The sequence below is a fragment of the Labeo rohita genome, chromosome 20 (genome assembly GCF_022985175.1).
Source record: "Labeo rohita strain BAU-BD-2019 chromosome 20, IGBB_LRoh.1.0, whole genome shotgun sequence".
NCBI lineage: Eukaryota > Metazoa > Chordata > Actinopteri > Cypriniformes > Cyprinidae > Labeo > Labeo rohita.
The window spans coordinates 28,586,031-28,606,410 of record NC_066888.1 but is presented as its reverse complement, the minus strand read 5'-3'; the positions used below and the strand labels follow the sequence as shown (position 1 = coordinate 28,606,410).

Here is a 20,380-nt window from a genome sequence, read left to right as displayed (position 1 = left end):
AATATAAGTATTTGTTTGTATAGAATAGAATAAAATAAAATAAAAGTCTTAGAATGGTAGCGTATGTACGTATTTGGATGCTTATTCTCATATTCTATATTAATTATATTTTTATTTTTAAATTAAAAATGTAAGTTAAACAGTTGATTTAGTCAATTTCATAAAACAGCATTTATTTAAAATATAAATATTTTGTAACATACATTTCTTTATTGTTACTTTTGATCAATTTAAAGCATCCTTGTTGAACAGAAGTATTTATTTCTTTCAGTCAGCAACAAAATAAAATAAAACAAAATAAAAACCTTAGAATGGTAGTGTATGTAGGTATTTTGATGCTTATTCTCATATTCTATATTGATTATAATATTATTTTAAAATGAAAAATGTAAGTTAAACAATTTTTAATTGCAGTTTATTTCATAAAGCAGCATTTATTTAAAATATAAATATTTTGTAACATTATACATTTCTTTATTGTTACTTTTGATCAATTTAGTGCATCCTTGTTGAATAGAAGTATTTATTTCTTTCAGTCAGCAACGAAAAACAAAACTAAAATAAAATAAAATAAAATAAAATAGAATGAAATAAAAATTAGAATGGTAGTGTATGTAGGTATTTTTATTATTCTATATTGATTATATTTTTATTTTGAGGTAAGTTAAACAGTTGATTTAATCTATTTTATAAAACCCACTTTAAATAAGAGTCATTTCTATACTTCACCTGCATATTGTACAGAGATGAGATTTATTTTTTCATTAATAACAAAAGCATTTTAACAATTTTAACCTATGTAAAGTATAATAGGCCTTCTGTGTCAGATAAGTTAATTTGCTGCACTTCCATATTTCGCCAGTAGGTGCCGCCGATTCTCACACAAACGCGCAGTCGGCGCTCATGGCGCTGTAAGTGGGAGGCGCTTATGTGGAGTAAAGTATCAGCTGGGAGAGACCGGAGCAGCATTCACTCGCGTCTCTCTGTGCGGACAGCATCTGTCAACTCCCCGGACCAACTCATTACAGCGCGCAAAGAGGGAGAAAGACACCTGCTACTGATGACTACGGCCGCAACACACTTTACAACGCCATGCGATGAAACACCCGTCAGCGTGTGAGGAACAGCGTGCACATCTGAGAAACAAGGACAAGACGCCTGGCATCACTGGGCAACTCGATCTGGAGGTGAGGCTGGAGATGGTGGTGGTGATGATGATGATGTCGAGGATGGCAACTGTACATTATTATTGCATGGAGCGCTATTATGTCACATGCGCGTTCTGGTGGCAGATTGGCACATGCCATGCGCGTTCGGTGAAGGTGTTTGTGTACGCCATCCTCTTCTGCTGGATGTGGGAAAACTTCCTGGTGGGATTTAATAGCGAACGCTGGATTGGGTCACTTGGACCACATGGATGATGCTTTTGTCCTGGATACTCCAAATGTTTGTGATTTGCCGTTTGGCCTGACGCGCTGGAGATCTACCTGAGTTTAGTTGCAACCCATAAGTGAACCAAAAGTCCAAGGTTGCTTCTCCTAACCTATCTAGACTGCATTTTATTATCAATATATGAGAAACTTAAAGCTTGAACGGCCAAAAATGCTGTCTAGGTAGACAACTCGCTAGGTTTGGAGACGCAACCATTGACCACCTGAGTCAGATGTTTGTTTACAGCAGGCGTTGTCGATGTTTTTTTGTATAAAAGCTTTAAAGCCAATGACAGAATATTTTTTTGATTACTTAATTACTTTAACAAACATTTTTGGGTTTTCCTAAACCAGTGTTCATGTGCATGTAGTTAACTGTGAAAACAGATCACTTACAGTGTTCTGGCTTCATCTTTTTACTATAGAGTTGTTTAATGGTGTTTTAATGGTGCTCTATAAGCTTAACTAAAGCAACCAAAGTTGTATATCATTATTTTATGATAGATTTATTATATAAAAACTATTTTGTGATATTTCAAAATTAATATTATTTTTTAGATATATAATATATTTGTAATTTCTTAAATTTAAATATTATGTAATATGTATATATTTAAAAAAATAAATAAAAATTGACTAATAAGATATGGACTGAAAAAATATTTACCCTGTCAGTTATTACATTTAAATTTAAATAAATGTATACTATTTTTTTCGTTGTTGTTGCTGCTGTTTTGCATTTAGATTCATAGGTGTAAATAAAATTTTAAATATACTTTGAATATGAATGGACTGTTCTGATATGAGCTCAAACTGACTGATAAGATATGGACTGAAATGGAAAACAAAAATTGTTTTGCATATCAGTTATTATATTTATATTTAAATGTAATGTATATGCATACAGAATAAAATATTTACTGATATATACAGTAGTCAACATTTGAAGTGGATCAAAACCTTTCATAAAAGGTGTCCCAAAACCAAAACAATACCCATTCTTGTCTTAGGACAAGTTTGATGAACTTTTTTTGATCCACTTCAAATGTTGACTACTGTATTTCCATTTCAGTCCATATCATGTTTTGCATTTCAATTTATATTTAAATATAAGTGTAAATAAAATATTAAATTTAAAACCAAATAACAATTGACTGTATAATATAGTATGTGTATATATATAAACACTGAAATAAACATTATTTTATTTTGCATCCCAGTCCAAGAACCCCCTACAGTACCTTTTTTTTTGTTGTTGCAGATCCTTGAAAACCCTTGTATAAGACTTCAAACTAGACTCTGGAAAGCAGATCTCCAGGAGCCCTGTTTTGAGTTTTTTCTCATGCATGTCTTTATTGATTGGCACAATATCATAAGGGAGTCAGTTACAGTGGGAAGCTTTTGTTGAACCCGTAGGCTATTATGCATTGAGAAACACAGTGTTCTGAATTATTTTTTTTGCAGTAAGTACACAAATGCAATCTGAATTTATCCCTACCAGGCAATGTTACGGGAGTATTACAGATAGCAAAATCGATTACATGTGCAAATGATACAACGGTGCGTGTGTAAGTGAGTTCAGTGTTATCTCAGAGGTCAGCTGTCTCTCAATATAAACATATTTCACACGTCACTACACGCATAACACTCGACTCGCTCCCCCAAACCCCCCGTGCCGTCGGGATAATCCGCGTCGTGCCATGCATGTGTTCTCATACAGACGCAGAAGTGCGGATTCTTTCGCACCAGCAGTGGGTCTCAATGGAGTAGCAGTGCTGTCATGTTCGCAGACGCAGACATTGATAACATTGGCAAATGTATCAGGTAGCAGCTTGGAACATGCGCCGGATTAAAGGCTTACTGTTTGGACGCTCTGAGCAGTCGTACACGCACACATCCCGTCAGTGTTTTGACACTTTCAGTAGTACGAGCGAGTGCAGAAATATGGCTGACTGTAGACTAAGTGAATACTATTAAGGTTATACTGTGTTTAGTTAAATTTTGGTCCATGTTTGCACTGTGCTCAGGGAGTGTTGTGGTGACGGTCATATTGGTCCATCCTTCTCAGCACAAAATCAATATGTTTTGAAAGCAAGTACAAAAGGAAGAACAAAGAACAAGAGGTTTTGCCTTGGCAGCGTTAATATGTTTTCAGAATAGTGGAATATTGGAGCAGGGATGGATTTCTGCAGCTTGCTTAAGACTGAGATTTCTTTTCAAAAGTGAGGCGGTTTTATTATTTTCAGGATATAGATACCTTCTGGGTATGTTGTTATGAGTGGAGAGGATCGGTGCGGGAAGGCTGGTACAGGTGAGGTCACGGTTATAAAACTCATTGGATTTAATTTCAGATTGAGTGCATGAATGCTTGATTTCTCGAGAGCCAAGATCAGATCACTTGGCGCCAGAGGCATCGCTAGACCCTTTTTACCTCTGTGCCCTGGTAAAATATTACTGATCAATCTTTGTGTGTCCGTGAAGATTGTCATATGCCAACCTGAGAATCATTTTCTCAGATAATATTTCAGAAGGCAAGTCATTTTCTATCAGCTCTGGTTTTGTAAGCAGTTTTTACTCTTAGTCCTCGGTCAAATGTCCTTTTTAGTTTTTGACATATTTAGTATACCTGTCTTGTTTTGGCAAGTTTTAGTTGACTTTTAGTCTAGTTTTAGTCAATTATAACTCTTGCTGCATAGTGATTAAAATTGATCATCACTTACTTTGCTCAAAAACATAGTCACAATTACTGATCATGAGAAACTACATGAGCATTATTGCAATTTCACCTAGAATCATGCGCATGGTTTATTTGACCTCATCTAGTTTCCTGATTTATTATATTATCATAAATATAAGCACAGTCTCTACATTATGAAAAATGGTAAAATACAAAAGCTTCTATCAAAAGCTAAAACGGTGACAGTTCTAATATTAATTTCCATTATTAATTCCACTTTCATCTATAATCATAAATTGTTTATCTAATCTATTTTCCTGATTTATTATATTATCATAAATATTAACACAGTCTATGAAAACTGGTAAAACCCAAAAGCTTCTTGCAAAAGATAAAACAGTGGCATCCCTATTAATTCCATTTTTATCTATAATCGTACACAAGGTTCATTTTTTCCTCATTTAGTTTCCTGATTTATTATATTATCATAAATATAAGCACAGTCTCTACATTAGGAAAAATGGTAAAATTCAAAAATATATTTTTAAAGCTAAAACAGAGAAATTCCTAACATTAATTCCTTACATTAATTCCACTTTCATCTATAATCATATAAATTGTTTATCTCATCTATTTTTCTGATTTATTATATTATCATAAATATTAGCACAGTCTATGAAAACTGGTAAAACTCAAAAGCTTCTCGCAAAAGATAAACCGTGACATCCCTTATATTAATTCCATTTTCCTCTATAATCATACACAAGGTTCATTTTTCCCCATCTAGTTTCTTGATTTATTATATTATCAGAAATATAAGCACAGCCTCTGGATTATGAAAACTGGTAAAACTCAAAAGCTGAAACTGTGACATTTCAAATAGTAATTCCACTTTCATCTATAAACATACAAATGGTTTATCTCATCTAGTTTCGCAATTTATTATGTTACCATAAACATAAGCACTGTGCATTATAAAAACTGGTCAAACTTAACAGCTAAAATGAAAACATTTAATAATAATAATAATAATAATAATAATAATAATAATAATTGCTAACATTAATTCCACTTTCATTTATAATCATGCACATGGTTTATTTTACCTCATCTAGTTTCCCGATTTATTATATTTTCATACATGAATATAATAACAATCTCTATGAAAAGTGGTAAAATTTAAAAGCTATAATGGAGATATTCATAATATTAGTTCCTAATATTAATATCACTTTTCATCTATAATCATACAAATTGTTTATTTTATTTAATCTATCATCCTGATTTATTATATTATCACGAATATTAGCACAGCCTGTGAAAACTGGTGAAACTTAAAAGCTTCTCGCAAAAGCTAAAACAGTGACATTCCTAATAATAATTCCTAATATTAATTCCACTTTTATCTATAATCATACATAAAACAATAATTTTTCCTCATCTAGTTTCCTGATTTACATTATAATAAATGTAAGCACAGTTTCTACGTTATGAAAAATGATAAAATTCAAAAGCTTCTCTAAAAAACTAAAACGGTGGCATTCCTAATTTTCATTTTTTATTTTAATTCCACTTTCATCTATAATCATATAAATTGTTTATTTTATCTCCTCTAGTTTCCTGATTTATTAAATTATCATAAATATTAGCACAGTCTATGAAAACTGGTAAAACTCAAAACCTTTTTGCAAAAGATAAAACAGTGACATCCCTAACATTAATTTCACTTTCATCTATAATCATACAAATGGTTTATTTTACCTAATTTTGTTTCCCAGTTTGTTATGTTATCATAAATATTAGCACGGACTATAAAAACAGATAAACCTCAAAAGCTTCATGCAAAAGCTAAAATAGTGACATCTCTAATATTAATTCTGCTCACATCTATAATCGTATACATGGTATGTTTTATCTCATCTACTTTCCTGGTTTATTGTATTATCATAAATATTAGCACAGTCTATGACAACAGGTAAAACTCAAGTTTCTCTCAAAAGCAAAAACAGTGACATTCCTAATATTATTTTCCACCTTCCGCTATAATAATTGTACAAATGGTTTATTTTACCTTATTTTGTTCTTGAATTCATGATATTATCATAATGTAAGGACAGTCTCAACATTATGAAAACTGGTAAAACAGAGACATTCCTAAAATTAATTAATAATATTAGTTTGACTTTCATATGTAGTCATACAAATGGTAATTTTATCTCTATTTTATGACAACATACAATCATTTTATGCTTAAACAGACATTCCTAATATTAATTCCAGTAATTTCAAAGTGTAGTCATGTGTTTCTATTAAAACAATAACAAAAAGTCTGTGCATTGTGGCACAGAGGTTGCATAAGTGCATTTATTCATCAGCAGCCTCAGTCGCAAACAATATAGTCGGGATCCATCTTTGGATTTACTGCAGTTTGTCACAGAGACGGTTTAAAGACAGATCTCCATACCAAACGACTGGCTGTGTTACGCTTTCATTCGAGCAGAATATATGATAGAGAAACCCCAGTTTGGGTGTTTTAAGATTACCAGTGTTGTTTTTACGTAGTGTAAGAAAAAGCGCATGTACGAATGGTTGCCAGGTTGCAAAGATAAAGTAATGCACGTGCCCTCTGATGGGGGGATTTAAGCTCTTGATATCTGCCAACCCCAAGCACAAAATCATGGAGGACTAGATAAATATAGAGAATTATTTTTTTTTTTTAAACTACATTTTAGTCAGTGATATTGCATGTTGATATCGTCACAGTGTTTAATAATGTCACCAGTGAATATTTTTGTCAGTTTTCATTAACAAAATTAACTCCGTTTAGACTAGTGTTGCCAGATTTATGAATGCATCACTATTGTGATCTAATTGTTCAAGCATGTTTGCATAAAAGTCAGAAATGATTCACGATTCAGTTTGATTTGTTGGCAGCGAAATAGTAACAGGACATTTTACAAGACGTAAAGCAAATAGAGCACTGGATGGATGAGTTGGATATTTACAATCCATTGTAGGAAACAAAACTTGCAAATGTCTTCTATCCTTTGTTGACAACAGAGCAGCTCTTTATTCTGTGTAGTGTACAGCTAGTGAACGATTCTGTACTTCAGGTAAAGACGATTTATATCCATTTATATTCAAAACAGTATTATAAAAAGAGCAACGCCTCTGCCTGGTGCTACGTTGCATAATTTCCCACATCTTTTAGCGTGGGTGTCTATTGTGATGCATTATCTCTTCTGACCTCGGGCAAACTGCCTGCAAAATGTAGGTTAATGTTTATATAAAACAATCCGGGCAGCAGTTCTGTGTCACGTGTGTTTATAATATAAAAATAAGCATGCAGAGGTGTTATTTTTGACATTTGAAGATGTACGTTAATATGTTTTATTGATATGGCATTTGCTTTGTTTATGCAAACCATACAGTGGAGCGGAGTTTGAGAGCAGTGTTTGATTTAGTTCTTTGTCTATTTATGGTTGCGAATTGGGTAAAAGTAATGAAAGCAGATCCTAATTTAGAAGACGAAGGCTGCGTCAGTTTCTCGGCTGCAGTATTGTGGGGAACGTCTGTCATGTTTGTCATCCGTCACGTTATTTTCATCTCGCGCTGCCAAGGCAAAATCTTTATTAATTAGTTAGGCTCGAGGTGTTGTTTGTGATTTGATAAATTACCTGTCTGCAGTGAATGTTTTGTCGAGATTTTGCTAATGCCTGCTAAACCAAATGACAAAGTGTTAGTCAAATAAATGAGTAGATGCAAATATTGTTGAATTTAGTGGCCAAAAGCGGGAGGAAGTTGTTTTTGTAGGTTGCCTAATCAGCGGGTTTACATCCGTTATATTAAACCTTACTAAGTCAGCCACATGCAAGGTCATGTAAACACCTTTAATGGTTTTTCCGCTATCAGGGAAAGGTCAGAAATGGTTTAATACTGTGTGTAACATGTCTCTACTGCCTGACAGATTTTACTGAAATAGTGTCATGAGAATCACACCAGTCTCTCTGACAGCCTTACACTCTATAAATGGCAAAAAAGAGTCAAGGGAGCAGCTTTTTTTTTAGTCAACCAGAAAACCAATAGGCATAAATCCTATGGTAACAGTTGATTTTTAGTGTTAATATACATGTAAATATGTTCAGTTTGCTGTCTGCTACCTCATCCTGCGCACTTGACCATGTTAAAAAATGGAAAATCATTTTCTTAATTGATGCACCTATTTAATTTATTTTTTTATTTATTTCCTTTTTTATGTCTTTCTCTACCGGTATAGTTTACTTTTATGCGCACCATACCATTTTTGGGGTCAGAAAGAAAATGATTGTTTTTATTTAGCAATGATGCAGTAAAGTAATGCATAAAATTTTAAATGTGACAATAAAACATTTTACATCGTTACTAAATCTTTCCATTTTAAATAAATAAATAAAAGCAATTTCAAAGAATATTTTTCTTGAGCAGCAAATCAGCATATTAAAATGATTTCTGAAGACTCATGTGACACTGAAGACTGGAGTAATGATGCTGAAAATTTGGCATCGCATCACAGAAATAAATTACATTTTAAAATGTATTCAAATGGAAAGCAGTTATCTATTGTAGTAGTATTTCACAAATATTAATTAAAAAATATCTCAAATAAATGCAGCCTTGGTGAGCATAAGATACTTGTTTGTATGGTAACATTTACAGTAATTTCTTTCTTGCATGCATGCATGCATAAACGAATAATATTTATGTATTTATCTGTTTTTGAAAATGGCACCAATAATTTATTTTTATTTTATTTTTTATTTTATTTTATTTTATTTTATTTACAATAGCAAGGATGCATTATAGTAATGCATTAAATTTCACATTTGACAATAAAACATTTTACATTGTTATAGAATATTTCTATTTAAATAAATGCTGAACTTTTAAAAAGTATATGGATCAAAGAATATTAAAAAACAGTTTCCACAAAATATTAAGTGACAGGACTGTTTTTGACATTTACAATAAATGTTTCTTGAGCAGTAAATCAGCATATTAGAATGATTTCTGAAGGATCATGCAACACTGAAGGAATGATGGAATGATGTTGAAAATTCAGCTTTTTCATCACAGGAATAAATTACATTTAATTATTATCAATTGTAATAATATTTCACAATATTACAGTTTTTGCAATATTTCTGATCAAGTAAATGCAGCCTTGGTGAGCGAAAGACACTTTTTCTATGGTAACATACACAGTAGTTTATTTCATGTGTGCATAAATAACATTTATTTATTATTTATTGAGAATAGCACCAATACTTTCACTCAACATTTTATTTTATTTTATTTTATTTTATTTTAGTGTTTCTCAACTGGTATAGTTTACTTTTACATACACCATTTTGCGATCAGTAAGAAAAAAAGTTATTTTATTATTAAAAATAATTGATTTTATTTAGCAAGGATGCATTAAAGTATTGCATTGAATTTCAAATGTGATGACAAAACATTTTACATTGTTGTAAAATATTTATATTTCAAAATGCTGATACTGAACTTTAAATAGACCAAATATCGAAAAACAGTTTCTTATTTATAATAATAATGTTTCTTGAGCAGGAAATCGGCATATTAGAATGATTTCTGAACAGTAAAATGAGTGATGATGCTTAAAATAAATTACATTTTAACATATAGTCAAATGGAAAGCAGGGTTTTTTTTTTGTTTGTTTGTTTTTTTTAATAAACATTGTAATAATATTTCACAATATTTCAGTTTTTACTGTATTTCTGATCAAATAAATGCAGCCTTGGTCAGCATAAGATTTTTTGTATGTTACCATGTCATTGCATGCATAAATAAATAAATGTTAAACCAGCAATCTGCATGCATATTGTGTAACTTGATTGACTAACTAGCAAACTAAATTTAGACATGCGAATGGCTTCTGCCACAATTTTTTTGTTTTTGTTCTTGTTTTTGGAGTACAACATTTTTGCGTTTAAAATAATTACCGTTTGAGGTGATGCGTGCCCGCTTCAATGTGATTGTGCATGAAGCTTCAGAAAGAGCTAGAATTTAGAGCTAGAAATGTCTAGCATGATACCGTTGATTCCATATTTGAACCTTGGCACGGTTGGTGAATATAGATCTGCAGGAGCGTGTAAATATGCAGCAAGACTCCTGGCACGCTGAGGCCATATATAGACTGAACCCATGAGGATGCGCTGGCAGCCCGAACCGGCCTAAAACAAACAGATGAGATGGAAACCACAGTCTAACTGCTGACAAGACAAATGCAGTACCTCAGTTGGGCCGCACAGAGAGGTCAAATCAGCGAGAGACCACGTTAGACTGCCTCATAATTTGTGGACTTAAGCCAGCTGGGAATCCATGGCTGAGTGAATGTCAGAGTCTGTGATGAGAATTAGTATGTGGAATATTCAGCTCAGAGCCAAAGCAAATGGAGTAATATACTTGCTAATGTAGAGGGCAAAGGGCCTGGAGCGAACCGCACAGTTTCCGAGCTCTTAAGAGGCCGCGCGAGCCATTAGAGACTGTTGTCCGCTATCCATACCCTGCGCGAGCTGTCACCTTCAACCCCCGCCGCTCTGAACGCGCCGCGCCGGAGATTCGCAGAGCTTTGCTCTCTCCATCTGTTTTGAAACTGGATTTCACTTGAAAACTCAGCGTGGTCGTGTTGGATTGCCGATCGTAAAGTGCTTTTAACAGCGTCGGATCCCTGATGAACTCTGAAATCAGATTTTGCGTTCGTAGACATTAGCGACTGCACTGAACGGCATTTGCATTTTAATTTAAAAGCGGCAAAGCATTTAATGTCCGTAATGTGACATTTCTGAGGGGAAGTCATGTTTAATGGGAAATACTGTAGCGTGGGATTTCACCGTGTGTTTTGGGATTTGATATGGTGATGTTTGTTGGTTTTGCATAGTAACCGATGCTATTGCTCATCCTTAGTGTTAGGCATTTTAATAAATTAAGTGTAAAACGTGGAGTGTAAGTCATCCCGCAGAGTTTGTGCTACGGACATGAATAATGTTTCAATTTGTGTAGGTTTTTTGGAAGATGTGCTATAGCTTTTGTAGGCAATCTGAAGTGCTGTCTTTGCCTGGCAGATGATGAATGGTCCAAAAAAAAAAAAAAATCTCATTGACTTGCATCAAAGAGATCTAAGCCCATCAGTTTCGATGAAAGATTATGAGAACTGACGTACTTTAAGTTGAATTTTAACAATTAATCTTGCCCTTCCTTGTGTGTGTGTGTATGTATTTTAAATAGTAAGTTGATATAACGATTATTATTATTATTATTATTATTATTATTATATTATTATTATTATTATTTGAATGTATTTCATGTATTTTTGTTATTATTATTATTATTATTATTATTATTATTATTGTATTAAATTAAGTACAGTCAATTTAAATGTTGTTAATGAATGGGTTTATTATTATTAATATTTTTATTATTATTGTTATTATTAATACAATTATTAGTAATAATAATAATAACAATAACAACAATAATAATAAAATGTATATATTTAAAAATAATAATAATGTATAAGTATATTCAATTAATAACTAATAAATGAATAATAATAATAATAATAATAATAATAATATTACTAAATAATAACTTGTTAAATTTATGTGTATATATAAACTTATATATTACTTGAATATGTTTGTAAATTGATGATGATAATAATAATAATAATAATAGTAATAATAATAATTGAATGCATTTATTGTACTTAAAATATTATTATTGTTGTTGCTAATAAGTATATTAAATGAAAGGAAACTAGTTAATTTAATCAGTAAATTAAAAATATTATTGTTAATACTAACATTAGAATGGGATTATTATTATTATTATTATTGTTGTTGTTGTTGTTGTTGTTGTTGTTATCATTATTGTTACCATTATTATTATTATTATTATTATTATTATTATTATTAAGTCAATTAAATGAATACAAATGACAATAATAATAGTAATATACTCAATTTATTGTTTGTAAATTTACTCAATGTATGTTTGTAATAATATATTATAAACCCTATTTAATATTTTTATTATTATTATTATTGTACATTCTATGTAAATTAAATAAATAAAAGTGATGATGATGATGATAATAATGATAATAATAATTTACTCAACTTATGTTTAATAATAATAATAATAATAATAATAATAATAAATGTTAGTACATCTAAATTTATTATTGTTGTTGTTGTTGTACATTTATTCTATGTAAATTAAATGAATAAAAATGACATTAATAATAATAATAATAATAATAATAATTTATTATTATTATTATTATTATTATTATTAACACAATAAATTAGAACAAGTGCATTCAAATTATTATGGGTATTATGATAATGGGAATCAGAAAATCAATTTTGGGCTTGGATGGCTTGAATTTATTGATTTGTTTATTTAGTTATACATTGTATTGTGCTGAAATCAATTTTAAAAGCAGAAAGATGTTTCTTTACAATAACTGATGCACTGATGAACTGTAACCAAAGAAATACATTTATCAAGAACGTAACTCCAGTCAGTGTAGTTTTCATATATCATTTCAACACAATATGCTAGCAATTACACGCCAACAAGCTCATTCCCCAGTTTGAGACCTATGACTTCACTGCAGAATCAGAAGCCAGTGTTTGTTTAAAAATAGCCTCGCTAGGGTGAATCAAAGCTCTTGTACATTGGCTTAATGACCAGTGAATGTAGTGCTTATCGGAGCCTGTAATCTCCAGCCGTAACACGGAGCCCCTCCCGGCAGCGCTGATACCCAGCAGGGAGGAGGTTAAGCGGGCCGCTCTCAAATCCCTCTCGCACCTGACAGCTTCGTGTTTCAGATCTTCAGCACGCTCCCTCTCCTCGCCATATTATTCCACTCTTCGCATTTACGTCCTCTATTTGCATTCCATCACGCGCACATTATCGAGTATAATTTCTTCTCTCTAAATGTTTCAGATGGAAACAAATCGTCAGACATGGCTGGGAAGTACGCGCTACTGTGGGACGTTGCGTGCTCGGGCATTATGTAATAATTTATTTGCTGGGTAAATAATTGAATCTGCCTTCAAGGATAGCGGCTCTATCTAGGGCATTAGAGAGAGTTCAGGTGTAAAACAGCACAGATGATTTATGATTTTCCTAGATGCACTTGGCCTCGGTGGACCGGCCTGCCGTAGCTGGGAAACTAGCCACTAAATACTGCGCCTCTGGGGTCATCATGGACATTAACATATGCTTTAATATGAACCTGTTTAGCATCCACGGTTAACTACAGCTACCTAAACCTGCCGGCCCATCCTGGTTATGATGTAGTCTGTTCTATGAAGTTGTGTGTGTTCAGTAGGGTGTTGCTTTAAAGGGGGAGTTTGTGCAAAAATTAAAAATTTATCATTTACTCTCCCTCATGTTGTTCCAAACCTGTGTGTGTTTCTTTTTTTATGTTGAACACAAAAGAAGATGCTGTTGGTTGAGGGTAGCCATTGACTTCATTAGTGGTGGTGGTCAATGGCTACTGGCATCAAACTTTTTTCAGAATATTTTATTGTATGTTTAACAGAAGAAATAAACATGCTTTGGAACAACAGGTGAGAAAATTCTGACAGAATTTAATAGGACTTGCCATGTTCGGTGTATGGCTGTTATTAAAATGAAATGAAAACAAAATAGGAAATATTGGAAATATGTGTTTTGTTATTCATTTTTGTGTCTTTTAGGGGGGTTACAGGGTTGGTTCAGTCAGAAATTAAAATTTTCTCATCATTTACGTGCCCTTCTTTGGCATACAAAAATGTTTGTAAATTGTCCAAAGGGCTGTTTTATATGCAAATGTGGATAGTTTTGCACACAGCCGAATTTCAAAAAAGCCATGCATATGATGTCACATGATAAATTTCATTCATATAGGTGGATTTTCAATTTGCTGAAAATCCACCTATAGCATGCTTGCATATAGTGATCATATTGACTTCTGAAGGCTTTGAATGTTGTACCCAGTTCTTATAGATTTTTATTTATTTATTTTTATGATTTTGTATAATTTTAATTGTTTATTTTATCTCTTATTTTATTAATTCATGATATAAGTGGCAATAATTACATATATATATATATATATATATATATATATGTATGTATGTGTATATATATAAAATTAATAAATAATATACAATAATATATATTTTATTATTCCTAATATACAGTATACCTATACAAAGTAGCAAGAAAGAAATGCTCATTTTAAAGAAATGCGTCAGATGGATTTAGAGCCTTTTGCATCTAAACTCTTCTCATACATATACACATACATATACATATATATGTGTGTGTATATATATGTGTGTGTGTGTATATATATATATATATATATATATATATAATTTTTTTTAATTGTTTATTTTATTGGTTTTATATTATCTCTTATTTTATTAATTCATGATAAAAATGGCAATAATTAAATAATGAATATATATAATGAATATATAATTTTTTTCCCCTTTTTTTCATGTAATAATTTTTATTTTTTTTATTTTAATTATTCCTATTAATGTGTGGCAGTTACTGCCTTCCATTTATATCTGTCCAAAGTTTTGTGGACAGTTAGATTTTTTTTTTTATGTTTTTTTAAAGAAGTCTCTTCTGCTCACCAAGCCTGCATTTATTTGCTCCAAAATACAGTAAAAGCAGTAATATTGTGAAATATTTTTTACAATTTAAATTAACTGCTTTCTATTTGAATATATTTTAAAATGTAATTTTATTCCTGTGATCAAAACTACTTTTTTAGCATCATAAAACAGCTGAGTACATTTTTTTCCACCAAGATTCTTTGATAAATAGAAAGATCCAAAGATCAGCAAGTCAATTTTTCTTTTCTTTTCCTTTTTTTTTTTTTTAACAGCAAATTAGAATATTAGAATGATTTCTAAAGGATCATGTGACTGGAGTAATAATGCTAAAAATTCAGCTTTAAAATCACAGGAATAAATTACATTTTTAAATATATTCAAATAAAAAACAAGTTATCTTAAATTATAATAATATTTTACATTTTTGTTTTTTAACCATATTTTTGATCAAATAAATGCAGCCTTTTAAAAAACGTCTTACTTAAACTTTTGTATGATAGCTTGATGTGAGTGGAAAAGACCAAAATTTAAGTCGTTATTTCGAAAATAGTTCTCAAACCTTCTCCTTCTGAAGACTTTGAATATGGTGTACAATTTCACAATTTGTAATGTATGAAAAAGAGCAGCTTGAACATTCAGTGAAACGTCTTTCTTTGTATTCTATGGAAGAAACTAAGTCACGTAGTTTCAGAACATGATGGTAGTAAAATATTATTTTTGCCACTTTAAACGCATTTCAAAAGTTGTTTCATGTTGTCCTACCAAAATACCAATCCGTCAGCTTCTGCATGGGTTTTTGTATAATCATCAGGCAGCACCGAGGGAAATGATTACAGGAATGAGGGCTTCAGACTCAATCGTACAACTACAGACAAGTCATTAAAGACTCTTCATCGCTTTCATCAAAAGCAATCAGCGCACCTCAGAAGGGATGTAATCGTATTCATGTCTCTGATATCCGTTTATCCAGTGATGGAATTATTTGCTTCAGGCGCTTTCTTTCTTCTGAAAGTTTAGTCTGAGTGCAGCGGTTTGTTTTAGGGGACACAGGCGAGCCACGTGGTTACGTAGTGCACCGTACTAGACGTTCCCGTTCCCTGTCACTGTGAACTTTTAGCTGGGTCAAACTGACTGCTAGCAGGAGCAACTGGCTCATAGTGGTGCACTGCTGCTTTAAATCGCAGATAGTACATTTGTTCCTGTTTACAACTAGTATTTATGGCCCTTTTCACAATTGAATAATTTGATCATGGTACTTTGCTCTGATTTCCTTTTGTACCGAGTGGATTATGCTGCGCGCTATTAACGTTGATGATAAATTTGGAAGTGTCACAGACAATTTGTGCCTCCCAAATGTAGTTCAGTGAAAATTAGTAGCGCGGTTGGAGAGAAGCACAATCGGGGAAAGTGAGATGATTCGGGTAGGGACCTCATTTCGAGGGTGGTGCTGCCACTGTCGTGCCGTATTTGAATAATAAGGTTTAGGAAATTATATGTTGCCGTCTTCATTAAGAAATGCGGGCGGCAGGGAGCACAATTATGGAGGAAAAATGAGCAAATGTCCACTGTTATTAGTCGCTTTGTGTGCTGTAGGAATTTTTACTTCCGCCACACGGGGCCGAGGCTGAATTTGGGCCACGATAGCTGGAGCTCTAACATGCGGTTGGATGTGAATTGTGAAAGAAGTATAATTTTTTTTGTCCTGTGTGACACCAAGGCTTAAAAGAAACAGGAAAAAGCCATCAAAAGGTTGGTGGTAATTATATCCAAAGCATAATTTTCTGTCGCCACAAGAGTGTTTGGATTTTGCCACCAATAAAAATATATGACAGGGCTCTACAGTGCGACTATTTTAGTCGCTGCGTGTGACTATGAAACCTATAACAATGAGCATATGTGTGACCCTGGACCACAAAACCAGTCTTAAGTCGCTGGGGGTATATTTTTAGCAATAGCCAAAAATACATTGTATGGGTCAAAATGATCGATTTTTCTTTTATGCCAAAAATCATTAGGATATTAAGTAAAGATCATGTTCCATGAAGATATTTTGTAAATTTCCTACTGTAAATATATCAAAACTTTATTTTTGATTAGTAATGTGCATTGCAAAGAACTTATATGGAAAACTTTAAAGGCGATTTTGAATTTTTTTTTTTTTTTTTTTTTTTTTTTTGCACCCTCAGATTCCATATACTGAAATAGTTGTATCTCTGCCAAATATTGTTCTATCCTAACAAACCATGCATCGATGGAAAGCTTATTTATTCAGCTTTCAGATGATGTATGAAGCTCAATTTCGAAAAATTGACACTTATGACTGGTTTTGTGGTTGAACATTAATGTGTGTTGGCTGTGTATGCACAAATCTGCCCTATAATGATAAAAATCCATGCAGTGGTTTTTAATTAATCTGTAAAAAAAATATGATTAATAATAAAATATATTAATTATTTGATGCATTATAAAACGTATTTCATAGGGCCTTAAAATGTTTATTTTTGTTAAACTTTTAATAAATTCCTGTTAAATTGAATAAATTTCATTATTTCAATTAGACATGGTTTTAAGAATTAGAACAGAAAAAAACAGAATCCAGAAAAATTTAAATGGGAAAAAAATAAAACGGAATTTTGGAAATAATAAAATGGATTTCATGATGATCTACACTAAAATTCACCAAAACACCAGCTGATTAAAATATATTAATTATTTGATGCATTGTAAAACGTATTTCATAGGGCCTTAAAATGTTTATTTTTGTTAAACTTTTAATAAATTGCTGTTAAGTTGAGTAAATTTCATGATTTCAATTAGACATGGTTTTAAGAATTAGAATAGAAAAAAATGGAATCCAGAAAAATTAAAATGGAAAAAAACAAAATGCAATTTTGGAAATAATAAAATCGATTTCATGATAATCTACACCAAAATTCACCAAAACACCAGCTAAATAAAATATATTTATTATTTGATGCATTTATTAGCTCAAAAATACTGTAAAAACAGTAATATGTTCATTCATTTATTATTATTATTATTATTATTATTATTATTATTATTATTATTATTGCAATTTAAAACAATTTTTTCTATTTGAATATATTTCAAAATGTAATTTATTCCTGTGATCAAAACTGAATTTTCAGCATTTTTGCACCGGTCTTCAGTGTCACATGATCCTTCAGAAATCATTCTAATATGCTGATTTGCCTCTCAAGAAACATTTCAGTGTTGAAAACAGATGTGCTTCTTCATACTTTAATGGAAACATATACATACAAGATGGCCAAAAGTATGTATATACCTGAAGGTTTACATTCAAAACCAGTTTCCGCTCCCTGAGGAAAACTTTCCACTAGATGTTAGAACGTGACTGCTGGGATTTACTCCTATTCAGACACAAGAGCATCAGGTATTAATGTTGGTCAATGAGGTCTGACTCACAGCCGGCGTTTCAATTCATCCCAAATGTGTTCAGTGGGGTTCAAGTCTGGTGCGGGTCAGTCAAGTTCTTCCCCAACAGAGTCAATCAATTATTTCTATACAGACTTCGCTTTGTGCACAGGAGAAAGAAAGGACCCTTTTCAAGTGTTTACTGTGACATTGCATGCTTTAGCTTTGACATTTGGTTTTACTGTAATTATTAGGCTTCGCAGAACCTTTTAATTAGAAGTGGGTGTCTGCTTACTCTTGGCCATGTAGTGTATCTAGAGACCACTGGATAATAGTTAGTATTTTTATTGAGTCCAAACTCATTTTTTACCATCTTAAAAAGTCTTAATTTAGTTTTGCCCTGTAGGTGTTTATTGAATATGTCAAATTAATTACTTCCTCTGCTCAGCTTAGACTGTGATAGTAGCGCGTGAAGTATTTGTTTTTAATTGCACTTCATGGATCCAATGGCTTCTTTCTTTCTTGAAAAGAATAACAAGATGACGTGCCAGATTTGGTGTAACATGATGCTTGTGGATCACCGGTCCATTTTAAATGAAACCCTTCAAGCTCTTTTTCCAAACGATGTTGAGGCGAAACAGGCTAACTTTTGTTATTAATGGTTTGCCTCTATCTCATGGCTCGTAATTGGTCTCTGGTGATTGCCAAGTCTTTTGGATTAAGAAATGTCATTAAAATTGATGTATTAGGCCTGCGAGCCGCTTTCTCCGTCAGATAGCTTTTTTTAATCAATTGATAATTGCAAAGATGATTTATGACTTGACTTCGTGTTGACAGGTGAACAATAATTGCGACATGGAGATTTCAAAGCAGCATCTGTTACGGCTTGGAAAGAGATTTTTCACCCGTAGGTGTCTGTTTTAGACAGGTTTGGATGGTGGGAGACTAATGGACTAATGGTTTAGTCTGTTAGTTGCTAACTGAAGGATTGCAGGTACAATCTGAGTAGACCAAGAGAGTCAGTAAGTTACCAAGTTCATGATCCAGCTCGATCGTGACTGCGCCCTGAGGAAAACACTTAACCCGGGACTCAAGACGGCTCCTGAGGGACTGTGCTTGCAATTAATACACTGAAAATTACTTTGCAGGAATTATGTGTGCAGAATTGTAACTAACCAACCCAGAGGCCTCATGAGTTGGCTTTACGAGCACAGTTTATCTTTCTGGTGTTGACATATTACCTGTTGAAACAGCAAGTTAGCAGGACAGATGTTTTACTTGCCTAGCTAGTCAGATGTAGGTAGATGTATGTGGGCTGCTGGTATTGAGATGAATGGCTTTTTTCATTGTGTTTAAAAAAAAAAAAAAAAAAAAAAAAAACTCTTGTTAGCTGTTAGTGGCAGTGTTATTTTACTATTATTTATATACATTTTTAGTATTATATACATTTTATATATTCTATGTATTCAGTTTTCAATTATTTCATTTTAGTGTCTGTATTTATTTTTGAATTTATTTCTGTATTTATTTATCCATTTATCAAGTTTAGTCTGCTTTATTTTGGCTAGTTGGCAAGACAGTAATTTTAAATTTTGTTTTTCAAATCTTTCATTTAAAAATTATTTTATTAATCAAGCTTCAATAAAACTCTCTTTAATTATTATTATATATATATATATATATATATATATATATATATATATATATATATAATATTATTATTATTATTATTATGATATATTATACGTCTTTTATGTAATATTTAATTTTAGCTTTTTTATTTTAGCTTTTTTAGTTACAGAACTAAAAAACTATATGTGGATTTTTTTTAATTAATGATTTATTTAATTAATTTAACTGCTTATAAAAAAAAAGCAGTTTGTGGCAGTGTTATTTTATTATTTATATGATATTATAGTATTTATTAATATTTTGAATTTGGTTTTCAACTTTTATATTTTCAGTTAACTTTTTTTTTTTTTTTTTTTTTTTTTTTTTTTAGCTTGTATCAGTAATTTACTGCATGTGCTTTTTATTTTAGTAAACTTATTTAAGATAGTTGTTAAGCCATATTTTTAATTTTTGTTATTATGTAACATTTATATTTTATTTTAGCTTTATATGTATTTATTATTATTATTATTATTATTATTATTATTTTTAAAAGTATATAATTATCTGGGTTTTCAGTTTA

General features: G+C 31.6%; 1 protein-coding gene across 2 annotated transcripts in view; it reads left to right on the top strand.

The window, feature by feature from the left end:
• The first annotated feature begins 955 nt into the window (after window positions 1–955).
• Window positions 956–20,380, top strand: part of LOC127183168 (kelch-like protein 29) — a 331,992-nt gene continuing 312,567 nt past the window's right edge. For both annotated transcript variants that reach the window (XM_051139032.1, XM_051139031.1), the window contains exon 1: window positions 956–1,187. The gene's annotated coding sequence lies outside the window, so the exon portion shown is untranslated. The remainder of the gene's footprint in view (window positions 1,188–20,380) is intronic.